The sequence below is a fragment of the Dendropsophus ebraccatus genome, chromosome 13, assembly GCF_027789765.1.
Source record: "Dendropsophus ebraccatus isolate aDenEbr1 chromosome 13, aDenEbr1.pat, whole genome shotgun sequence".
NCBI classification, from domain to species: Eukaryota; Metazoa; Chordata; class Amphibia; order Anura; family Hylidae; genus Dendropsophus; species Dendropsophus ebraccatus.
Window position 1 is genome coordinate 60,198,637 of NC_091466.1, and position 21,481 is coordinate 60,220,117.

Consider the following 21,481-nt stretch of genomic DNA (forward strand, 5'->3'; position numbering starts at 1 on the left):
ATTAGAAAACGCACAGTATGTTGGCAACCATGGTGCAGCAGCTGCATCTACCTGGTGTATAGAAGAGATACGATTATCAATGCCGATCTGTATAATTTTATATTTTTACATGAATTGGAGGAAATAAAATAATGAATGTAAATCTGTATGTACATATCAGAAGTCTGCATCGGTTGGGGGGGGGGGGGGGGGGGCTCTCAACACCTGGACCCCCACACATCCAAACTTCTGTCATGTCACTATGACATATCATGAGTTTGTTGAACTTTATAATGGAGTGTCCTGTTGTTGTGGCTTCTTTCCAAAGGGTATCCACTCTTACATTATGCATTGCTCAGACTCAAGGGTAAGGCTACATTCACATGCACATTTTATTTTATTTATTTTACAAGCAAGCGGTAAGTTCGGGAGGGGAAGGCCGTGGGGAGGCTCCCTGAATGATCTTTAGATCGTCCTGGGACCCCATCGGATATAACGGCAGTCTTCTGACAAAGTATTAGACGGGGTTACTGCGGCAGATGGTTGCCATCGTTGTCTTTCATGTTAAAAGACGTTAAAAAAACAACGATCGGCTGACATTGTGCATGTTGGCTGATCCTTGCCATTTAGTACACAAAGCGATTATCAGCCGTAATTGGGCCTTTAGTCTCACGAAGACAGGTACCATTGGATGAAGCAGTGTCTGGTCATTGCATCAGTAAAATCAATGGAAATAAAGTGCAGATTGTTTACAATAATTTACAAGTAAGTAGTCTCATGTTTCTGTTCCTTCCCTCTCAGTAGTACATGAATACAGCATGTGCTGAATGTTGGTACACCTCGATACTTATAATAGTAAATATTGGAGGATCTTTAGCAGTAGTTTATTGTGTGTTTTGTATACTTTATAATAGTGCATTGATTCCAATTTTAATTAAAATTAAAATGTTTTCTGGAAACAAAACAAAATAATATTGAAAAGTGCTGAAAGACTCCACGAACTAGCGGAAAGATCCATATGAATGAGGCCAGTAAACAAGCATGGAATCTAAGATTAGACAATTATATCTCGCAGATTTTTCATTTCTCCACGGAATATCTGAAAATGGATTCTTTCATACTTTGTTCTCTAAGGATCTGTATCCAGTGAGCAAAGTGAGAGGAGCTCCAGGCAGCCGATAATGAGCCTGACTTCTAAACAATGGAATTCCAAAAGGACAAACCAGGACAACTTAGAGGATCACAGAATCAAAGCCGGTTACCAGCAAAGCAAAAGCGGGGAATTTGGGGTAATGATCTGCATACAGAGACACAATGAATGAAACATGAAGGAAACATTAGCACCTAGAGTCCAACACTTTCATGGATACCCGCATAAATGTAGCATTTTGCGCAGCAGCTATATTTAGTCAGAATCTTGAATTTTTCATTTGAAATAAAATCATATTAGTAAAATGATACATTGCAAGACAAGACAAAGTAGTTTCCTAAGGCAAAATAATAAAAATGATATTCTATTAAAGTCACATGCTAAGTCCTCTAGGGGTGAAAATCTAACGCCATAGTATTCGTACGCATAAAACCAATGTAAATGTGTCACCACCTCTTCACATGCGCGTTTTTTTTTTTTGTTTTTTTTTAATCACTTACGTACACAAGAAGCAATAAACAAGAGGTTATTTTGGTTAGTGCAAAATTACGGCACGGGAGATCTACTGGGCTTTGCAGCATATATAGAAGCAACTTTAGCAATTACAGTCATCCTGCCACCCTCAGGCAAACAAGGCAGGAGCTCGGAAGGGCAGAGGATGCGGAATTAAATAGACATCAAGTAAGCTTTACACCTCTTTAAGTCGTCAGCGCTACAGAGGATGCGATGCTCAGACAAGATGAGGACTATCTATTACGGATTTACACTTTTTCTCCACAATGATTTCCTGCAGTAATTCTCACCTCTGGAGTTATGGGTTTGTCAATGAAGCTATTTACTAGAGACATAAATATAATATATACGGATTATCTGGCATCTGCGAAAATTGGTCAGTATCCAGGGAAAGCATGCGCCATTCACACATAGCCCTGTGCTTCATGTATTGCATAGATCAGGTCTGATAAAATACATCAATATAAGACACTGAATTGTTCCATTTGGTTTCAATATTTATAATATTTATAAATGGCATATTTGCATGGTAACACATGCACACATTTATTTATTTTTATTTTTATACTTTTACCATTCTGAATTATAGAAAAAATTGGTGACTTCTTCTGTGGAAGGCGTAATGGCGGCCAAAATAGATTTTTTTTTTTGGCAAGAATGTTTCACACATTTGTTTTTAGCAGTATTTTTGGATAGTCGGATTTTCACCTCAAAATGACGTCCGTTCAAAAATACAGCCAAAAACAAATACCATGTGAATAAAGCCTTAACCCATATTAAAGGTAATCTGTTAGTGCCCAGACCCGAGTTGAGATGCTGACAGTGTGCAGTAGGTGGTAGTACACTAGTGTTACCTTAGGCTATTTTGTCCATTGAGGCGACGCTGCATAATATCGATTTTGTAATGAAGAGTCAAAGAGGAGACGTGGTGTACCGCTCATGCCATACTTCACCACTCCCTTCCTCCTCCCTCTTCTGTATAAATATTCTGTGATCCTCCAGCGCGCTGGCCACATGCTCTCGTTCTGCACAAGCGCTGCTGATGTTAACTGTGATGACGAATGCAGTAGGAGGGGAGGAGGGGAGGAGTGGTGAGGCGTGCCAGAGTGCGGACATGTACTACACCTCCACTCCTCCTTGACTCTTCGTTACAGTAGGACAGTGAATATTATGCAGCATCATCTACGTGGAAAACAGCCAAAAGTTAACATGCTCACTAGTGTCCTACCATCTACTGCACTAGGTCAGCACCTTGGGTCAGGTAGAGGGTGCTGGCAGATTCTCTTTAGGAGTAAGGTCTCAGTATTTCTTTTGTACCATTTTGGTTATGTAAAACAACCAACAAATTTTCTTTTGTGTCCCAAAACTTACAGTCTACTGAACTGAATGGTAAAAATGTTTATTAATTTCCAAACATTAATTTTAGTCATAAAATTGTCAAGCCCTTCTGTAGTCTGTTTACAAGTCAAAACATGCCTGTGTTATGGCACATCATTTCGTATATATTTTGGCCCGTAATGGCCAATATATGTGTCCTTATTAAAAAAAAAAAAAATGTGCTACAGTGCAAAAAATGTCCAAAATTACTTTACTTTGAAGGGGAAAAAAACTGACCTAAAAAGACAGACAAAAAGTAAAACACTGTCTATACAAAAATACAATATTTGGCAAACTTGACTCAGTCTCCTGATATGCCGCTCAATCCTTCCCATTGTTGACAATTCATCGTTTTTGGATGCCATTGCGCCAAATAGCTGATCAGCCGGGGTACCAAGTGTCAGCACCATGCCAATCAGACAGGACTAGTCACAGGAAAAAAGAGATTTCCATGTATTTCCATAGCAGTGTCTATACATAGCTTCACAAGGATAAGAGATACCACAACAGCAATGATCAGCAAGTATGTTATATATTTTAGAAAGCAGTGGGCCACTGTGCTATCGGCAAGAGGCTTGGCCAACTGTGCGTCTGTTTTCATATGAGATATGGGAGTATAAATGACTGCCAGACTTCTCTGGTGTCAGGTTACTTTCATGAGAACAAAAGGATCGGGCAGTTCAAATGCAACTGCCTGATCCTTGCAGAGAGTCAGGAAGCATACATGTCATACATGCTATATGGTCAGCCATACAGCAAATGTATACTGAATGTGTAAGACTGAAGCTTTCTGGCACAGACACTGCTCAAACTAAAATGAGGGCTCTCCATTTACAACATGCATCTTGGCAAAAAAAACACAAAAAAAAAACACGAGTGTTTCCCTTGATTTTAGAAAAGAGAGGGGGCTAAAACAAGAGCTTGGCCTCCATTATTTGTTCACAGTCTAATGGCGAGTGTAGAAAATGTTCAGGACACTGCTTAGCAACATTGAGCACAGTCTGTGGGTGACAACCGGCACTTCAGTCTCTCTTGACGCTCCAGGGCTACGGCTCTTATTCAAGACTTGCTTTTAATTGTTCAAGGCCACATTATGCCATATACTATATTTGTTATAATTTTGTATGATCAATGAGGAGTATACAATATGTGATCCTAACATAATTCACATGGATTAATATTTTTGCACCCTGATACATTGGTGGCTTATAATAGGCATGCTCCGTCAGATCTATTCTATAATCTACGTCTCGTGTGCAGCTTCTAATGACTTGAAAGGAGAAATCTGGCCGTTTGCATAATCTGATAGGCGGCAGGGGAGAATATGACAATCAAGTATTGCTGAGCTCTCCCGTGCCTGTGATGCACCATTTCACTGGCTCAGACACCCCGCCGGAAGGCATTTTCCCTGCACAAATAGTGATGACATCACGACTTGGGGGAAAATGCCTGTCCCGGCTGATGGATAGCCTGCTCAGCCAATCAGGCTGCTCAGACAATGCAAGAGATCCTGGAGTCCAGTGGGTGGGGCCTAGAGTGGTAATTCAGCTCCGGAGAGGCGAGTCTGTATAGTTTGTTATGTTCCTCCCTGTAGTTTGACTTTTTTTTTTTTTATTTTGGACGGGCTTCTTCTTTAAAGGTGTACTGCGGCGTTTAAAAATTATTCACTAAATAACACACATTACAAAGTTAAACAACTTTGTAATGTGTGTTATGTAAGTGAATGGCCCCCTTCCCAGTCTCCCCCCCCCCCCCCCCCGGAAGTGTGGTGCAGTATACTCACCCATCTTGGGTCTAACAACGTCATCTTCGGGAGGCAGACCCCCTCTGCCGCGTCGTCAGCTGCTCAGCCGCGATTGGCTGAGCATAACTATGCTCAGCCAATTGCGGCTGAGCAGCTGATGACGCAGCAGAGGGGGCCAGCATGAGATGACTTTGTTCGACCCAAGATGGCGGCCGGGGTCGACAGTAATCTGTTGAGTATACTGTACCACACTTCGGGGGGTGGGGGGACACGGTGAAGGGGGCCATTGACTTACATAACACACATTACAAAGTTGTATGACTTTGTTATTTGTGTTATTTAGTGAATAATTTTTAAACGCCGCACTACCCCTTTAAGGTCTTACAGACAGTACAAAGTCTATCTAAAGGTGATAGCTAAAAACATCCAAGATGTGAAGTCGATACAGGTTCATCGAGCAGAAGTGAACTCTAAGTGATAAACGTTCTGAATATCCAAAGAAACGCTAGGACTTGTAGTGCATGTTCATGGTAAAACTACAGCTCTGAAGATGCTTCCCCGTCACCGGCTCAGTATGTGACGTTCCACAAAATGAATATATAAACTGCTCACCCCTGTCCACGCACTGCCTGTACAGAAGGCATTATTAATCAGAAGAGGAGCCGACATAAACTTCAAGTTTATGAATCAGAAGGATGGCTGAGGACTCAGGAGTCTAATAATGCATGAACGTTCTCAGGCAATTCCTAGTTATTCAATATTCCTAGAAAGCCACAATAGTTCTGGTAAGACAAGCATTCTGATACACCCACTGCTGGCATTCAGGGTCACTAAGCAGGAGAGGAACAAAGGTAAGTGTAGTCATACGCTGGATAAAGGAGCTATCATACCCACACAGGACCAATCATAGAGTTGTATTGATAATTATTATTATTACTTTAATTCACCCTCTTTTTTACTCATTTAGAAACAAGAGGGCATTTAATGTCTTCTTCATTGATATGTACCAGGGAACGGATAGAAAATGATGCAGTATCAAAGCCAGATCGACAAAACAATGAAAAGTATAATGGAAATAATAGATACTTCCCTAATATCCATTGTTATTAGCACAAAAAAAAAAAAAACGCATAAAAACGGGCACAAAACCATGTGTAACTACAGCCTAAGGGCCCTATTCCACTGGACGATTATCGTTCACATAAACGACCGCTATTACGAAAGACCTGAAATCGTTCACCCATTTACATGGAAAGATAATCGTTACTTACGATCGTTCTTGAGGTCGTCTTGTCGTCGCTATTGCGTTCGTCACTACTGCGAACGACCGAACGACTTTTTATTCAATGCAAACGATTTACAAACTAGCAACGATAAAAATAGGTCCAGGTCTTATTAAACGATCAACAACTTCTCGTTCGGTCGTTAGTCGTTAACTGCTATTCAACCGAACGATTATCGTTTAGATTCGAACGATTTAACGACAATCTGAACAATACTCGTCCGGTGAAATAGGGACCTTAGGCTATGTTCACTAGAGATGAGAGAACCGGCCGAGGTTCGGGTTCGTATGAACTTTATATCTCAGCTTCTGATTCCCGCTGTCTGCCCGCTCCGTGGAGAGGGTGGATATAGCCTGAGGACCGCCTAGAAAACTGGGATAAAGCCTATGGCTATATCCCATTTTTTTAGGCGGTCCTCAGGCTGTATCCACCCTCTCCACGGAGCGGGCAGACAGCGGGAATCAGAAGCCGAGAGTTCAGGTTCATACGAACCTCGGCCGGTTCGCTCGTCTCTAATGTTCACGTGCTGTTCACGTGCGATCATGATCATTTATTCCGGCCCTAGTTAGGGTTGAACAATGGCCCTTCACGGCAGAGCGGCTCTTGTTTGTACATCGTGGGAATATAGCCTTACAGTTAGCCGGTGCTTTTGGCAGATTGTGATCCCACTGTATAGAGTTGTAGTGAGACCACGTGTAATACTGTGTCCAGTTCTGGAGACCTCACCTACAAAAAGATATCAAATATGGGAAACCTTTAAATATGTTAAAAGGACTAAATAAGGTCCAGAAGGGAAGTGTTTTTAATAAAAAAAAAAAAAATTAACTAAAGAACAAGAGGACACAGTGAGAGGTTAGTTGGGGGAAAGGTCAGAAGAAACGTGAGAAAATATTACTTTACAAAAAGAGTAGTAGATGCTTGGAACAAACTTCCAGCAGATGTGGTAGGTAAATCCACAATAACTGAATGTAAACCTGCCTGGTATATACATATATCTATCCTAAGGTAATAGGAAGGGAAATACTAAAAGGACAAACTGGATGGACCCAGTGGTCTTTTTCTGCTAACAATCTTCTATGTTTCTAACACAGGAACACTCGGCCTGCTTATGGGGAAGATGGCAGGCAGCAGGTGGGAGAAATAACTGAAAGTTATTGAAAGTGTATGGCCAGCTTTAGACCTAGTGGTGTGAAAGAAAACTGCAAGATTTCATAATAATTACAATTATTATTGTAATATAGAGACAGTAAAATGTAAACATTACCTAAAGTTCTTAAAATAAATGTTTAACATAAAAACTTGATTTAAAGAGTAGTTCCTTTTCTGATGACACATCCTTTTAAGGTTGCAAACCTTTCTTTAAATGTACCTGCCATTATCAATAACTCTGACATGATGACATGTGAAAAAGTAATTTATTACAGCGAGTCTCACTCCTGACACCCACTGAGATACAAAGATACAGCGGGAGCCAGAGCACGGCGGCAGTGTGGTCAACTCTCCTGCACTGCCGCCACACTCTCTCCCAGCAGTGAGAGTCACTGCAATCAATAAAGCTGGGTTCACACTATGTTTTTCCTATCCGTTTAACGTATCCGTTTTTATTTGGTTTCTTTAAACGGACAGAAAAACACGGTCAACCCTTATGCCGCAAGTTACAGAACAGATTATGGAAAAAGTACAGCAGCTACCAGAAAGAGAAAGGTAATACACACACCCCTTCCTCACAATGTCAGCACCTCAGAAGCAGAAAAGGTGCTGACAGATTCCCTTTAAAGTGACACTGTCACCCCCTTTTTGCATTATGACTTCTCTACACAGGTGTAAAGCATAAATTTAGCAGTTTTCATACCTTCTTTGATATCATACGTCATGGTGCTTGTGCCAGTAAAAAGTGATTTTTTATCATCTGCGGATTGTGCTATCTGGGCGGGGCTTCACAGCCACAGTACCAGTTAGCCCCACCCACAATGTAACCATAGCCCCACCCCCTCCATGAAATCATCTACACATAGGCCCCGTCCCCCTCAGCGGTCATTGGAAGGGCCAGCCTAAAGGTCTAGGGGCCTATGCAGCAATGCCGTCACGGAGAGGCGGGGCTATGTGGCGCTGCGGCCATGAAGCCCTGCCCAGGTAGCACAATCCACAGATGATAAAAGATCATTTTTACTGGAAAAAGCACCATGACGTATGATACAAAATAAGGTATGAAAACTGCTAAATTTACCCATCACACCTGTGTAGAGAAGTCACAATGCAAAAAGGGGGTGACAGTGTTACTTTAAGTGAGTAAATCATTTTTCACTATCCATTCCTGCTCTACCATTAAGACCTGGGGGCATCTGAGTACAAGTAAAGTGAGGTATTATATTAAGTGAAGTCTGGTTTTGCATATCCAGTATCTTTACAGGTAATAAAATTTATCAGGAGGAAAGCTTTAACAAATTAGCTTTTTCTTATGTTTTCCATAAATATAAAGATATTTACAGTCCACATACAGTCCTGGGTTTCAAATTCTACAGAGAGGGACAAAAAAAAAAAAAAAAAGACAATGCCACATATCCACATACTATACATCGATTCACTGCTTCTCAGCAATATAAAAACTAACAGCAGGAGTTGACAAAAACAACTTCCACGTCAAAACTTTCTACACTCACAAAAAAAAAATCAACATGGAAAATTACTTTTGGATTAGACGGTCCTATACCATTGATGCAACACAAACTGCATTGTGAGCTAATAAAAGTACCTAGTACTAGTCGCGTGTGTACACACTCTCTCGTAATGTGTTTATACACTTCAGGAGACTAGGAAATCTACCCTGTAATACAGATCTGATCACAACTGAGTTGTGTCTTCCATCTATAACAATGGATGCCACCAGTGCCCGACTGACCCCACTGACGTATAATTGTCCTCATTGTTCGGTTCCTTCAGGGTGTCCATCATCTTGACAGGAAGAATAGAATTGCACAGAGCACTAATCTTCTCATCAAATCTGATGGAATTTGCGACAGAGCCTCCTACGCAAATGTGAACACAGACTAAGAGACATCAATACAATTCGTATTTTAGATGCTGAAATGCTAAGATTGACATTTGTTACTATGCGATCAAGACGTGTTACCTTCACTTCTACTACAGTTCTATCTAGCTATTCATTTGTGATAAAAATAGTCCATGACAGTCCCAAAACCCACATATTTTGAGGGTGAAACAGATTGAGTACGCTGAATTCCAGCACGCTTCATCATTTGTTCTTACGAGAGAAGCCACTGCCAGAGACGGCAATGACTTATTTCCCTCTTTTCATTAGATAAACATACCTCCTGGTTGAGTACAATAGTGAAGGAGTTCAACAATATTAATAGTTGGCTTTCCCTTTAATACTTTATGGTGCCAATACAATGCAGACCCACCTAAGGGTTGGTTAACACTACACAAACGGAGCTGAAAATTTCTGCCGGATTCCGTAGCTCATACCTGTTCACGGCCGCGCGCCTCTCCACCCTTGCCATAGACACCATTCAATGCACAGGTGGAATGTAAAATCTGCCGCCAATAGAATGGTGTCTATGGAGCCAATGGAAAGGCGCGCGGCCGCGAACGGGTACGAGCTACGGAATCCGGTGGAAATTCTCTGCTCAGGTTTCGTAGGGTCAAACTTATCCCTGTTACAGCGGGATTCTTGTCATTACTACTCAAGTAGTCAATCCTCTGTGTATGTTTCCAAAGTAATCTTTGCAAATGACCACTTTGATTTAATTGATAATCACTCCCACTATTGTAGGCATGCACCTAAAGCGCTACTAGGGTCACGGAAAACTTTTAATATAATGCTGCACTTTCATAGAGCAAAATAAAGATCCTATTCTTACCTCACCATGCTCCCATGGTGTCCTCCTGAGGTGTCTTCGGGCCCCCCTGCTTAAAGCTGCCATCTCCACTTCTGACAGAATTGTCTCAAGTGACAACCCGCTCAGCCAATCACTAGCCACGTTGGTGTCCTATCTCAGTCAGAGATTGGCTGAGCGGGCTGTCACTGCTGGGACAAGTCCATCTCAGAAGTGGCAGCAGGGGAACCCAAGATTCTGCAGTCGAACCCCAGGAGATTGTGATGAGGTAAGAATAGCATGTTTATTATGTTCCACGGAAGGGCGGCAACATATAAAAAAATTTCCATGGATGGAGTCCACACACAGTTATTTTGCTAGTAAAAAAAAAAAATTAATAGTACAATACAGGTTTAAAATTTTTTTTTTAGGGTTTTAAATTACAGCTTTTGTGGCTTATTTTTGAGTTTATAACTGTTTATCTAGTGATTGATCTTTTGAGTGGAGCATCTGTACCCCCAGGAACTATTAAGATGCATACGTACCTGATCTGCCAACCATGTCTGGTGCCATCTTGTGTCAATGGAGTCTTCACAGAGGGCAGGCTCTGCTACTCTGGCAGGTGACTCACAGCTTGCTCAGCTCAGATTGGCTTAGCAAGCTGTCAGACGAAGAAGAAGGAAGTGCCGAAGAGATGAAGACACAGACTGGAGCTCAGCAGGAGATTCAAATGGAGATGGACCCAGGAGTGAGGGTAAGTTTTTTTTTTTGTTTTTTTTTTAATAGCGCCGGAGTTGTCCTTTAATTATGGACACTTTTCTCTACGGTGTGAAGACTGATGGCTAGTTATCTTGAATAGAGCACATTATTACATGGGAAAAACTGCTGTATTTTCACTGAAAATTATGGTGATATTTTAATATTATTTTACTGTGTGTAGACATAGCCTTATACAACAGTTGAAAAGTTTATTAAAAGATAAGGAAAAACTGCATCATGTATGGATGGCTTCAGTCCTTTATTTTCAGTAAGGCTGCATTCACACATTCAGTGTTCTTCAAAGAACACAGACCTGGAATGCCTGTAACGGACTACCCCCCGCCCGGGCAGCATCTGTGATAAGATGCTGGGAGCAGGGGAACTGTACAGATATGTGCCGCGCTGTAATGACAGAGAGGCGTGGCTGATTCATTACAGTGCGGCACATATCTGTACAGTTCCCCTGCTCCCAGCATCTTATCACAGATGCTGCCCGGGTGGGGGAGAAGTCCATTACAGGCATTCCACATCCGTGTTCCGTGCGGAACACAGAACATGTGAATTCAGCCTAAGTCAGGCATTGCATTGTTGACCCCTTCATGCCCACAATATGTTTATATACGTTCCTGCTTCCGATGCCCCATGCAGCAGGAGCGTATATAAACGTTCCTAACTTCAGGGGCTGTAGAAGTGTGCAGGTACACTGCAGTGAGAGCAGTCCTGCACACATCAGTGTGTCCGGGGCTGGAGATAATGACAGGCAGCTGTGATCCCTGCCTGTCATTAACCACTTAAATGCTGCAATCTATAGCAATCCCGGCGTTCAAGGAAGTCAGTGACAGGTTAGGCACCTGTCACTGACTGATCAGGATCCCCGCGATCCCCTGTCGGATCGACGTTCTGTAGATAGAGTCTGCTCTCAGGCAGGCTCTATGCACAGATCGGCGATAACACTCATCTAGGCTATGCTATGGCATAGCCTAGATCAGTATATGCAATCTAATGATATACTAGGGAATAAAAGGTTTTTTTTTTTTTTTTTTTAAAGTTTTTTAAAGTATTAAAAACAAGTATAAAGCCCCCTCCCCCCATTAAGTTTAAAATACCTCCGTCCCCATTATAAAAATAAAAACATGTAAAAAAAAAAAAAACATATTACCTATCGTAGCGTGTGGAATTATCCAATCTATTAAAATATCCAATTATTGTTCCCGTGTAAACAAAAAAAAAAAAACCCCACCAGGATTGCTGTTTTTTTTTAAAATTGTAGATCAGAAAAAAAATAATAAAAAGCTATAAAAATTTTCTTTTACACCAATACAACATTAATATCATTAAAGATCATGGTGCAAAAAATTACACGACAACCAGCCCTGTAGGTGGAAAAATAAAAGCAGCCACCAATGACCTCGGTCATGAAGGGGTTAATCATGGGCACAATCCTACATTTAATGTCATTATGACCACGAATGATAAAGAATAAATCTAACCAGGGATAAGCAAATGTACAGTACTAGTGAGGCAAAGGGCTTCGCTAGGCTCAGCGGTCGGTCTCTTGGTGCTGGAAAAGCTGGATCCAGTTCTGGGAAACCGGGAAAAGTTTCCCAGGAATGCATCCAGCTTTTCCAGGCACCCGGAGCAGAATAGGGCGGCACAGAGTTCAAAGGCTGACATGTCAACCTCCGACCCTAGTGGAGCCCTTTGCTTCAATAGTCCTGTAAATTCGCTCATCCCTAGTTCTAACAACCAGAAACTACTGCTACTGTAAAATGTATTTATACCAATGGTAGCCGATAACTACAGCAGTGTAGAAGACGACCGTAATGTCCTTAATGAATACTTTACCATCTCTCAGGACGGGCACTAATTGGTGACATGCAGACATGTACGCCGCTTATAAAGTCACCCATGTGACATAGAACCTCACAATTTCCTCTCCTATCATCTAATTTTATGTTTTTTTCTTTTGCTGGGCAAAATACTACGTGCGGTCACAGATCGGGACAGATTTAATGAGCTATGGCAGTACACACCTTCAAATAAAACATTTATAAGGAGGAACATAGTCCCTTTGCTTTCTGGCATTGTCCTGTTAGACCAGTGATTCCCTCTGGCCATTGCGGCTATCAGGGCATGCTGGGAGTTGCAGTTTGGCGGCACCCCCCGAGAGCCACATTGTACAAAAATGAAAACTTAGCTTCAAGAGAAAACATTGTCCCAATGGGGTTAATATTATAAGCCAACAAGAACATTTAAGTGATAGGTTATAGCAATAAAAGGGATGCCAGGCTACACGGAAATCTATCGTTTGCTTTTCCTTTCTAATAAAATGGTGATATTTCAGGTCAATCGTTTAACACGATTTTCCATCAACGATGTAGAGGTAATTATAGAACGATGCTTTATAAATGCATAGGTGTCAAAAATGAATAAGGTGCCTGCATCCTTGGAGATGCTGAGCGGCTGACAGGCTGGAAATGGTTCAGCGTGAAACCAGCCTGCCTGTGACCCTCCCTCCACCTCAACAAACAAAAACACTCGAGTGGGTGTCAAAATGACTTGTGCACAGTCTACCTGGTGGCATGGGAGAGCTGCAGCTTCCTGCAACGTTCACGTCTCCATGGAAAGGCTGATCAGTCACACAGCACCTATCAGGCATCGTATCAGCTGCTCATTCCTGCAATGTTCCTAAGCTGCTGTCCATCAGGAAAAGTAATTAGTGGTTTTATTATGTATGGAAGCGGCAGGCTGTCACTGGATCCTCGCAGTGAATAGCTTCTCTCTCACACTTGTCTGTGCCTTCTGCCTGGTATTGTCCACACGCCTGTCAGGACTATTACAGCTTTTCAGGGATTTGCCCACCTACACTGTGCACTTTCAAGAAAGAGAGAGAGAGAGAGAAGAGGAGCAGCGTCTGTGTCTGGAAGGAACGCCAAGAGGCTTGAAGAATGCGGGAAAAGTTTAAGAAGAACTGTGGCCAAACATATGACAATAAGGTCAATTGTGTGACGGATGCAATCTCTCCCTGTAACCGTTTCCTTGCTAGACCTGCAGCAGTTTGCCTGATGCACCTTGAACTGGTACTTAGATGGTAACCTACAGGTAAGAGAAGAGAGAGAAGAGGAGCAGGCGATTCCGGAAGCATTATGTGTTTGATAAAATTTTAATGTCTTCTCAACATGATTATGTAGGGTCAGTGCTTCTCGTCTTATCGGGATCTCACGTGAAGAGCTGAGATTCCTTGGGAAATACTATGGATTTAGAGCACTGCTGACAGTAAAGGATATCTTTGTGGGAACTCCCGGACAAAAAAGAAAAAAAAAAAAACACAAAAAGACAATTTATAAACAAGACCTTAATCCAGAGAATATGTAACTACCAGGAGTGGGATGCTGAGGAGAAGGATAGAGAGTGATTGTGCAGGAGCCATTGTGAGAACTCGCTGCCTACCTGCAACATCGCTGCCCCCGCTGTCAGGACCAAGACAAATGCACTGCAATCCACATCCTTTAGGGTAAGTTTTTTTTTTCCTCCTCCACTTGCTTTCTTCGACTCGTTTGCTTTGCATGAGGCTAGGGCTGCAGATATCGTAATCACTGCAATTGTAGGCAAAGTGGAATTTCTAAAGGCAGAAGCGAATAGGAAACAACCCGGCACATCTGGGTATGTGAATAGCTGCAAGCTTATTGGATTTGTTAAACTGCACACAGCAGGCAGGGACTCTGCTTCCTTAACACTTTCTCCTCAGCAAGGCAACACAGGTTTTCTTTTGTTTTTTGTTTTTTTTGGGAAACGTGTAAGGTGGACCTTGTTTACTATTCTATTTAACTTCACTTAAATATTAAATATAAGAGAAGGTCTTATAATCCAAAATGCTAATGTTATACATTTTGTAATATGGGACCCCTTTCACTTTAAATGCATGGAGGTGACAACATGGCCACTCTCCTAATTTACAATACAGCAATACAAGGCACTGGTAATGGTTAATGCAGAAGGATTGGCAGAGTGTCTTTATCCTGATGCAGAATACTGGAAAGAAATTATTTGTGTAAGATTTACAAAGTCTTTCGATAACATATCATAGGAACGGCTCCAAGTAAGAAATCACTCTAATCTGTGCATTGAGAGGAAAGAGGTTTGTGACAGGGAGCCGGTCAGCTGAGTGTTTTACTTAAATCTGGGAGCTGGGGCTTTCATGCTTTTGGCTTGATAACCGGAGACTTTGCTTCCCCATTTAAAATTTTAATGAAGATGTTAAAAGCATCCAGGCGGAGACTGCCAGCTCTAGGGTGATGCCATTCATACAGATGTGTGCCACTGCACCCGGGCAAAGATTACAATCTGACCCCAGAGGAGCTTCCCGGGAGAATATGCTCATGACGTTACAGGCATCCAAATGCCAGGCGGCTACGTGTGCTTATTCTATAGGCATGAAAATACGAGGAATTTATTATGTCCAATCGTGCAGATGGTCGCGCAAGGATGCACACATCCCAGGTTGTTTTGCGTACCCTGCTCATTATATATATATATATATATATATATATATATATATATATATATATATATTGAGTTTGATGCTGTGAATGCTATATAGTTTGCCTGGACAGCAAAATGTTATACTCCAGTTTGGTGTCCCTCATCTTAAAATTAAGATTTTAGTTTTGCATCAGACTGCTGGTAAACCTAAAGTTGGTTTAGAACAGGACATCTACCCTTGCAACCTCAAGGTTAAATGGCATATTGAACTCTAATTACATAGGCTATTCCATTCACTGGCGTACAGTGCATACATGCATCCAGGCACAGTTGTATGTCCTAGGTGACTGATGGATACTGGAGGGAAGCACGGGTCATAGGTATCTGAAAGCTGCTCCAGTAAAGTCTGGGTCTGCAGCTGAGATGTTCCCATTTTTCTCAAGGAGATCATTAGGGACAATAATTTTCAGCGGGAGACACTGCTGGAACTGGAACAATAATGAGCAGATATGGCCGGAGCTTCAAAAGCAGAATGCAAATTCGTTAGGATTGCATGTAGGTTACTGGCATCGTAAAACAAAGGTGCTAGATCACCTAGATTATATATGAACTATCTTACAATCAGTATCATTAAAATGTGTCCTTGATCTCTTAGGAGATGTATTGGTTCTGTGAGGTTTAAAGACTATGTGACACGTCGCAATATTATGAGTCATAATATCGAATGGACATGAAGAGTTTGTAAGGTAATGAAGATGTAATGCCCAGCTTATATGGTATAAATGATGACTGGTTTGGATTCAGCTTCATAGAGAGCATTATCCCTTCCCCTGCTGCAGAAGACTCATATTAAGCTCTCAATAATCAATGTCAAGCAGTAAAGGTTAGGCACTGCTCTATAGACATCTCTCCCCTCATGTGTGAACCTGTTGCTGTGATGCTCTGTGCAGACGGCAGCTCCGCTGCAGATGTTGATTTGGAGGAGTTCATAAATCCTTTAGGTTACGCCTGGAATCTGTGACGTCTGGGCCTTTTCTTTTATCCTGCTTAAAATATATCATCTTTATTTTTTTTCCCCTGCTATTCCAAGTTTTCCCAGGAAAAAAAACATATCTGTCCCAATTTTTAAGTCCATATAGCATTTCCAGTAAAATTAAAAAAAAATAAGAAAAAATTGGCTCTCCGGTCATCTGAGTAACATAATATACAGTTATTTATTAGATTAGAGCAATTTTTAGGGACTTGAAAACCCTCGGTAATAAAGATCTATAATAAACTTTCCAATATATTTTTCGTGTCACAGCTCACTGGGTCCACAGCTGGACAACGGAGTCTTGGGTTTTCCCCAAGACTGGTGGCCATTGTAACTTTTATAGGGGTTGTCAATGAGCTTTCTCCAATCTCTGAATGGTAATTAAGAACAGACCAATAGGCATGGGGACACAGATCATTGAGTAACTAGGCAGCTTCATTACTGTGGAAAAGTGGAGCTGAAACCCTTGTCGGTAATTATATTGGTCATCAGTAAGGAACTGACAGGGTGGTTTTATTTAAAAAAAAATTCCTTACCCCAAAGGAACCGTTCCAAAGGCTTGGCCACCATGTATCTCACTTCTCCACAATCTGTTGTCCACTGCCTGTTCCTAGGGGTATTTGTCTCTAGTAACAGACAGAGCAGGACATAATACAGGAAGTGGGTGGGGATTACCATGTTCTGTGTGCGGCAGAAAGAGCCTTAGAGACTCTGCACAATGTACATGCAATCTGTAGATTTGTCCCTTTTCGGTGGCGTATACCAGCCGTATCCCCCGTTCAGCTGATGGGCTGGCAGGGTGGAATGGCAGGGCGAGGAGGAGGCATAGGCTCCTCCCAGGCCTGATTTATCATGATTGACCCCTGCTCGCAGGTGTAAAGCATGGCAGAAATCTACATCTGCTCAGGATTTGTTGCACAACACCTGCACATTGCCTGTATAGGAGTCTTACGCCTCTTAGTAAATCTGTCAATGAAATTGGGGGCTCAAACACCAGTCTAAATAAATGTTCCCTGTGTGTTTACTTACTCTAACAGCTATCTAACAAAGCTGCAATTTACCTTTCAAATTGCTCATTGACAGATTCACTTTAAAGGTAAATCAATGCTACCGCCTCATCTCTCACCAGCCATTAAGACCTGCGGAGCTGTCCCTTGTGTAGATAGAAGTGCACTTACTGCTTAATGTCTACACTGATACACTGTAAGCCCCCTTCCCCCTATTGGTACTTATGCAGCTGTCTCTTTACTTTTCAGCTTACATAGCACAATGCAAATCCAGGGCATCAGTAACCCCTTCACCCTCTACATGCCAGCTAGTGTAAACATCAGCCCAACACAGAACCATTCTGTTGAGTCCAGTGCATGTCATGACAATGCAGAAAAGGATATATTGTGCTGTGATTGGATAATGGGTGAAGGAAGTACCTGTGTGTGTACTACTGGAAAACAGTCACATTCAGGTACTGCCCTCTGAAAAAGAGAGAATGAGAAATAGCTGCGCAACATATAGGGGGTTCAATAACAGAAGTTAGAGCACTAAAATCACCTTGCTGCCCCTCTAAAGAGCTAGTCTAACAAAACCAGAGAGCTTTATTAAAGTGACTTTGTACCCACAATCTGACCCCCTCCAAACCACTTGTACCATCATATAGCTGCTTTTAATCCTAGATCTGTCCCGGGGTCCATTCGGCAGGTGATGCAGTTGTCCTAAAAAACTACTTTTAAACTTGCAGCCCTGTGCCAAACTGGCGTTAGGGCACAATTACTGTAGGCCACGGCAGTTTGGCACGGGGCTGCAAGTTTAAAAGTTGTGTTTTAGGACAATAACTGCATCACCTGCCGAACTGACCCCAGGGCAGATCTTGGATTAAAAGCAGCTATCTGAAGGAACAAGTGGTTTGGGGGGGGGGGGGACAGATTGTGGGTCCAGAGTTGCTTTAAAACCTTTTGAAGCAACCAGCACACTTTAAATCAGCGGTATAGTCTTTTCATGACCTGACAATAGAGAACTGTTCTGCAACTTGCTGTCTTTAAACTAAAATGTATTATATCACAGTAAAAGGATTCCCCTAATGAGTCTGCCAATGGCATTATTAAACATATAGGGGCCATTCTATCTAAACTGAACCTTTCGTAACACCCATAACACCTAGTTAAATCTAGTAAAACTGCAATTTAAACACTAAAGTTATAAATATACATTAAGAGTCTTAATGTATATTTATAACTTTTGAGGTTAAATTGCATTTTTTTTATTAGCTGTTAAAAAAAATGTTTAACTAGGTGTTACAGGTGTTACGAAAGGTTCAGTTTGGATGGAATGGCCCATAGAGAGGAACGTAGGGTTGATTGAAGAAATATTGCCTATTTTAGGGCCAGGATGCTAGGAAACCCGAGTGGAGTGAGAATTTTTAGGGAGAGTAATCCAATGACAATGCTACCAACCATGTGTACAGGCTCTCTGGATATAGTTTATCTGTCAACTTGCACACATTGTATTCAGTTATCTTTTTTTTGGCTCAAGTCTTACCCTCATTTTAGTCTTATTTCCAAATAATTTTTATTATCATTGGTCTCATATTCTTTTATACTCTTGATTAAAAGTTTTTTTTATTTTTTATTATGGACTCAAAAGGCAGCTACGGGGACAATACTGTAATAATAAATGGGGACATTTATGGAATATTCACTAAAACGTCTGATAGATGTGGGTCCCATTTCTAGGAACTGCACGTATCTCAACAACAAGGACCCCCTGCCCCTGTATGGCTTGTTGTAGGCTCTGTTGGTGGGTCAGAAACAGAAAGTAGTTGACTGTGCTGTTTATGTAGCTGCCATTGAGGTCAATGGAAATTGCGTAAATAGTGAAAAACTACAGATTTGCGGGAGCAGGATAGCTTGTGGTGCTGCTACTGTATACAACTGCCATTGTTGCTGGTTAGTAAATATAGTATACAGATATATAAGAATTTATGATACACATCATAGACGACACACATGCAGTGGAGGGATCATATAAAGCCAGTGTATGGGTATGTTGACATGACATTTTTTCTGTCTGTTTTTTTTTTCCCCCTCAAAAACACGTCAGTCCCAATGATGTCCGTCATTTTGTGTTTTGGGCCGCCATCATTAAAGTTCAGGCCCTTTTGGGTATTATTCTATTCTGAAGGTTTATTAAATTTAGTAGTAAAGGCACCGAAAGGACCTTGAAAACAAAATGTATGTGAACTAAAAAAAATTTGTTGTTTACAAAATTACCTCCACAAATAATGATCATGACCATTTATTTGATGTCTGCGCAAACAACGTCCATTATTCAATACACTATGACCCAGATTTATCAAAGGGTGTAAAATATTCACTGATGTAAACTGCCCACAGCAACCAATCACAGCTCCTCTGTCATTTTACCAGAGCTGAAAGCTGAGCTGTGATTGGTTGCTGTGGGCAGTTTACACCAGTGGATATTTTTCACCCTTTGATAGATCTCCCCCTATGTGTATTGGGCGGCCATGATTTCATTGACTTCAATGCATTCCACTGACTTCAGTTATAATTCGGTAACACCAGACATTGTTTTATCATATACATACAGTATATATGATGTTTTTAGAATTCCCAGGCAATTTATTAAATGTTGTAATATACAGGTAGTGTATAATGGTTTTATACTTCATAGTGTTCTACAATATTCAGGCAGTGTATGGAGATGTTAATGCTCTGGCAATTGTTGGTGATGTAATAGTACCCAGGCAGTGTAGGATCACTGTGTTAGAAGTTTTATGATCTGTAGGCAGTCAAAATGGTGTTAGAACCTGCGCGCTGTGTATGGTGTTTATAATGCTTTATATTGCACCGGCAGTGTATGATGATTTTGGGATATACACACAGCATATGGGAGTTTTATAGCCCACAGGCAGCATAGAGTGATTTTATATTAGACAAGGATTATTTGACAATTGAAAAAGGAGTTAAAATAAGCCCAGGATAGGTTATAAGTATCAGATCGCAGGGGGTCCAACCTCTGGGATCTCTAGATGAGAGTTGCTCATGTGCGCCATCACCCAATTCTCTATGGGAATTTCTGAAGACAGCTGAGCGTTGGACTCCATAGACAACTAAAGTGTGCATACTGTATGTGATTTGGCACTCAATCCATAACAATAACCCAGGGTCCCATTGTGAAGATTTCAGGAGGTCTCAATAGTCCAAGCCCCGCTTAGATCTGACATTCATAGATACATTATTTTAACTTGGAATACCCCTTTAAATTAGTGTACTATTATTTTTTTTAAATAAACAGGATTATAACATATTGGCAATATAAAAAGGTAACATAACAAAACAATGGATAATGTACAAGTAAACCACTGAGCATGACAAGAGAGCGAGCCAATAATTCAGACACGGCTCACAATCAATGGATATTTTCTATTTGTCTGACCAAATGAAACCAATCTTCACCCAGGATTAGTTAGAACTCGTCTTTCATCACTATAGACAGCTAGTTATTCTAGGCCGGTGGTACTTTTATCAAGCAGCAAATGTCTCCGTAGAAAAAATAAAACTGCATCTTAATAGCTTTGCTGGAATTTCTTTTTAATGGCTGAATTTCAGCTTACGGGAAGATACAGATACAGGTTATTTTCTCTATGTCCAGACTTGGATCTATTCAGACAGAGTGTCTCCAATCAACCAGGAAATCATTTAACCTCCCCGTTTTCTATTACAATGTATTAGGAGATCACGTTAACCGGACATACACGTAAATGATTGTCTGACAGGTTCTCTTCAGATTCACTCTTTATATTGATGTATATACCATGTTTCCCCGAAAATATAATGCCTTATATTAATTTTTGCTCCCAAAGAGGCTTTTTGGGGGAGATTTATCAAACTGGTGCAAAGTAGAATTGTCTTAGTTGCCCCTAGCAACCAATCAGATTCCACTTTTCATTCCTCACAGATTCTTAGAAAAATGAAAGGTGGGATCTGTGGACGTGCGGCAGGCCGTGGGGGAGGCATCGACCAGTATACGACATGGAGAGAGAAAAGAGTTGCTGCACCTCACACCTATGGCTGACACTAATGCCTCTTGGCTGCACTTAAAAACCTATGCCAGGATGTTGGTATATAATTTGATCAAACCATGTTGCTTCATGTACCACGTGCAGGTCTCCTGGATCACATGAGTCCCTAACACTAACTCAACACTGTGTTGGTCAGCGACCGCAAACCCTGCAAAGCGAGCGCAAGCAGGGAAGGGAGGTCATAGAATGGCCCTGCAACCCCAATGTCACAGGACCAAACCCCAAGGGCC

At 41.4% G+C, this 21,481-nt stretch overlaps 2 protein-coding genes across 5 annotated transcripts in view; one reads left to right on the top strand and one right to left on the bottom strand.

Annotated features, from left to right (window-relative positions):
• AVEN (apoptosis and caspase activation inhibitor) overlaps nt 1-21,481 on the bottom strand; it is a 350,669-nt gene that overhangs the window by 207,153 nt on the left and 122,035 nt on the right. The window lies entirely within an intron of this gene.
• Nucleotides 13,322-21,481, top strand: part of CHRM5 (cholinergic receptor muscarinic 5) — a 134,177-nt gene continuing 126,017 nt past the window's right edge. For both annotated transcript variants that reach the window (XM_069950187.1, XM_069950184.1), the window contains exon 1: nt 13,322-14,155. The gene's annotated coding sequence lies outside the window, so the exon portion shown is untranslated. The remainder of the gene's footprint in view (nt 14,156-21,481) is intronic.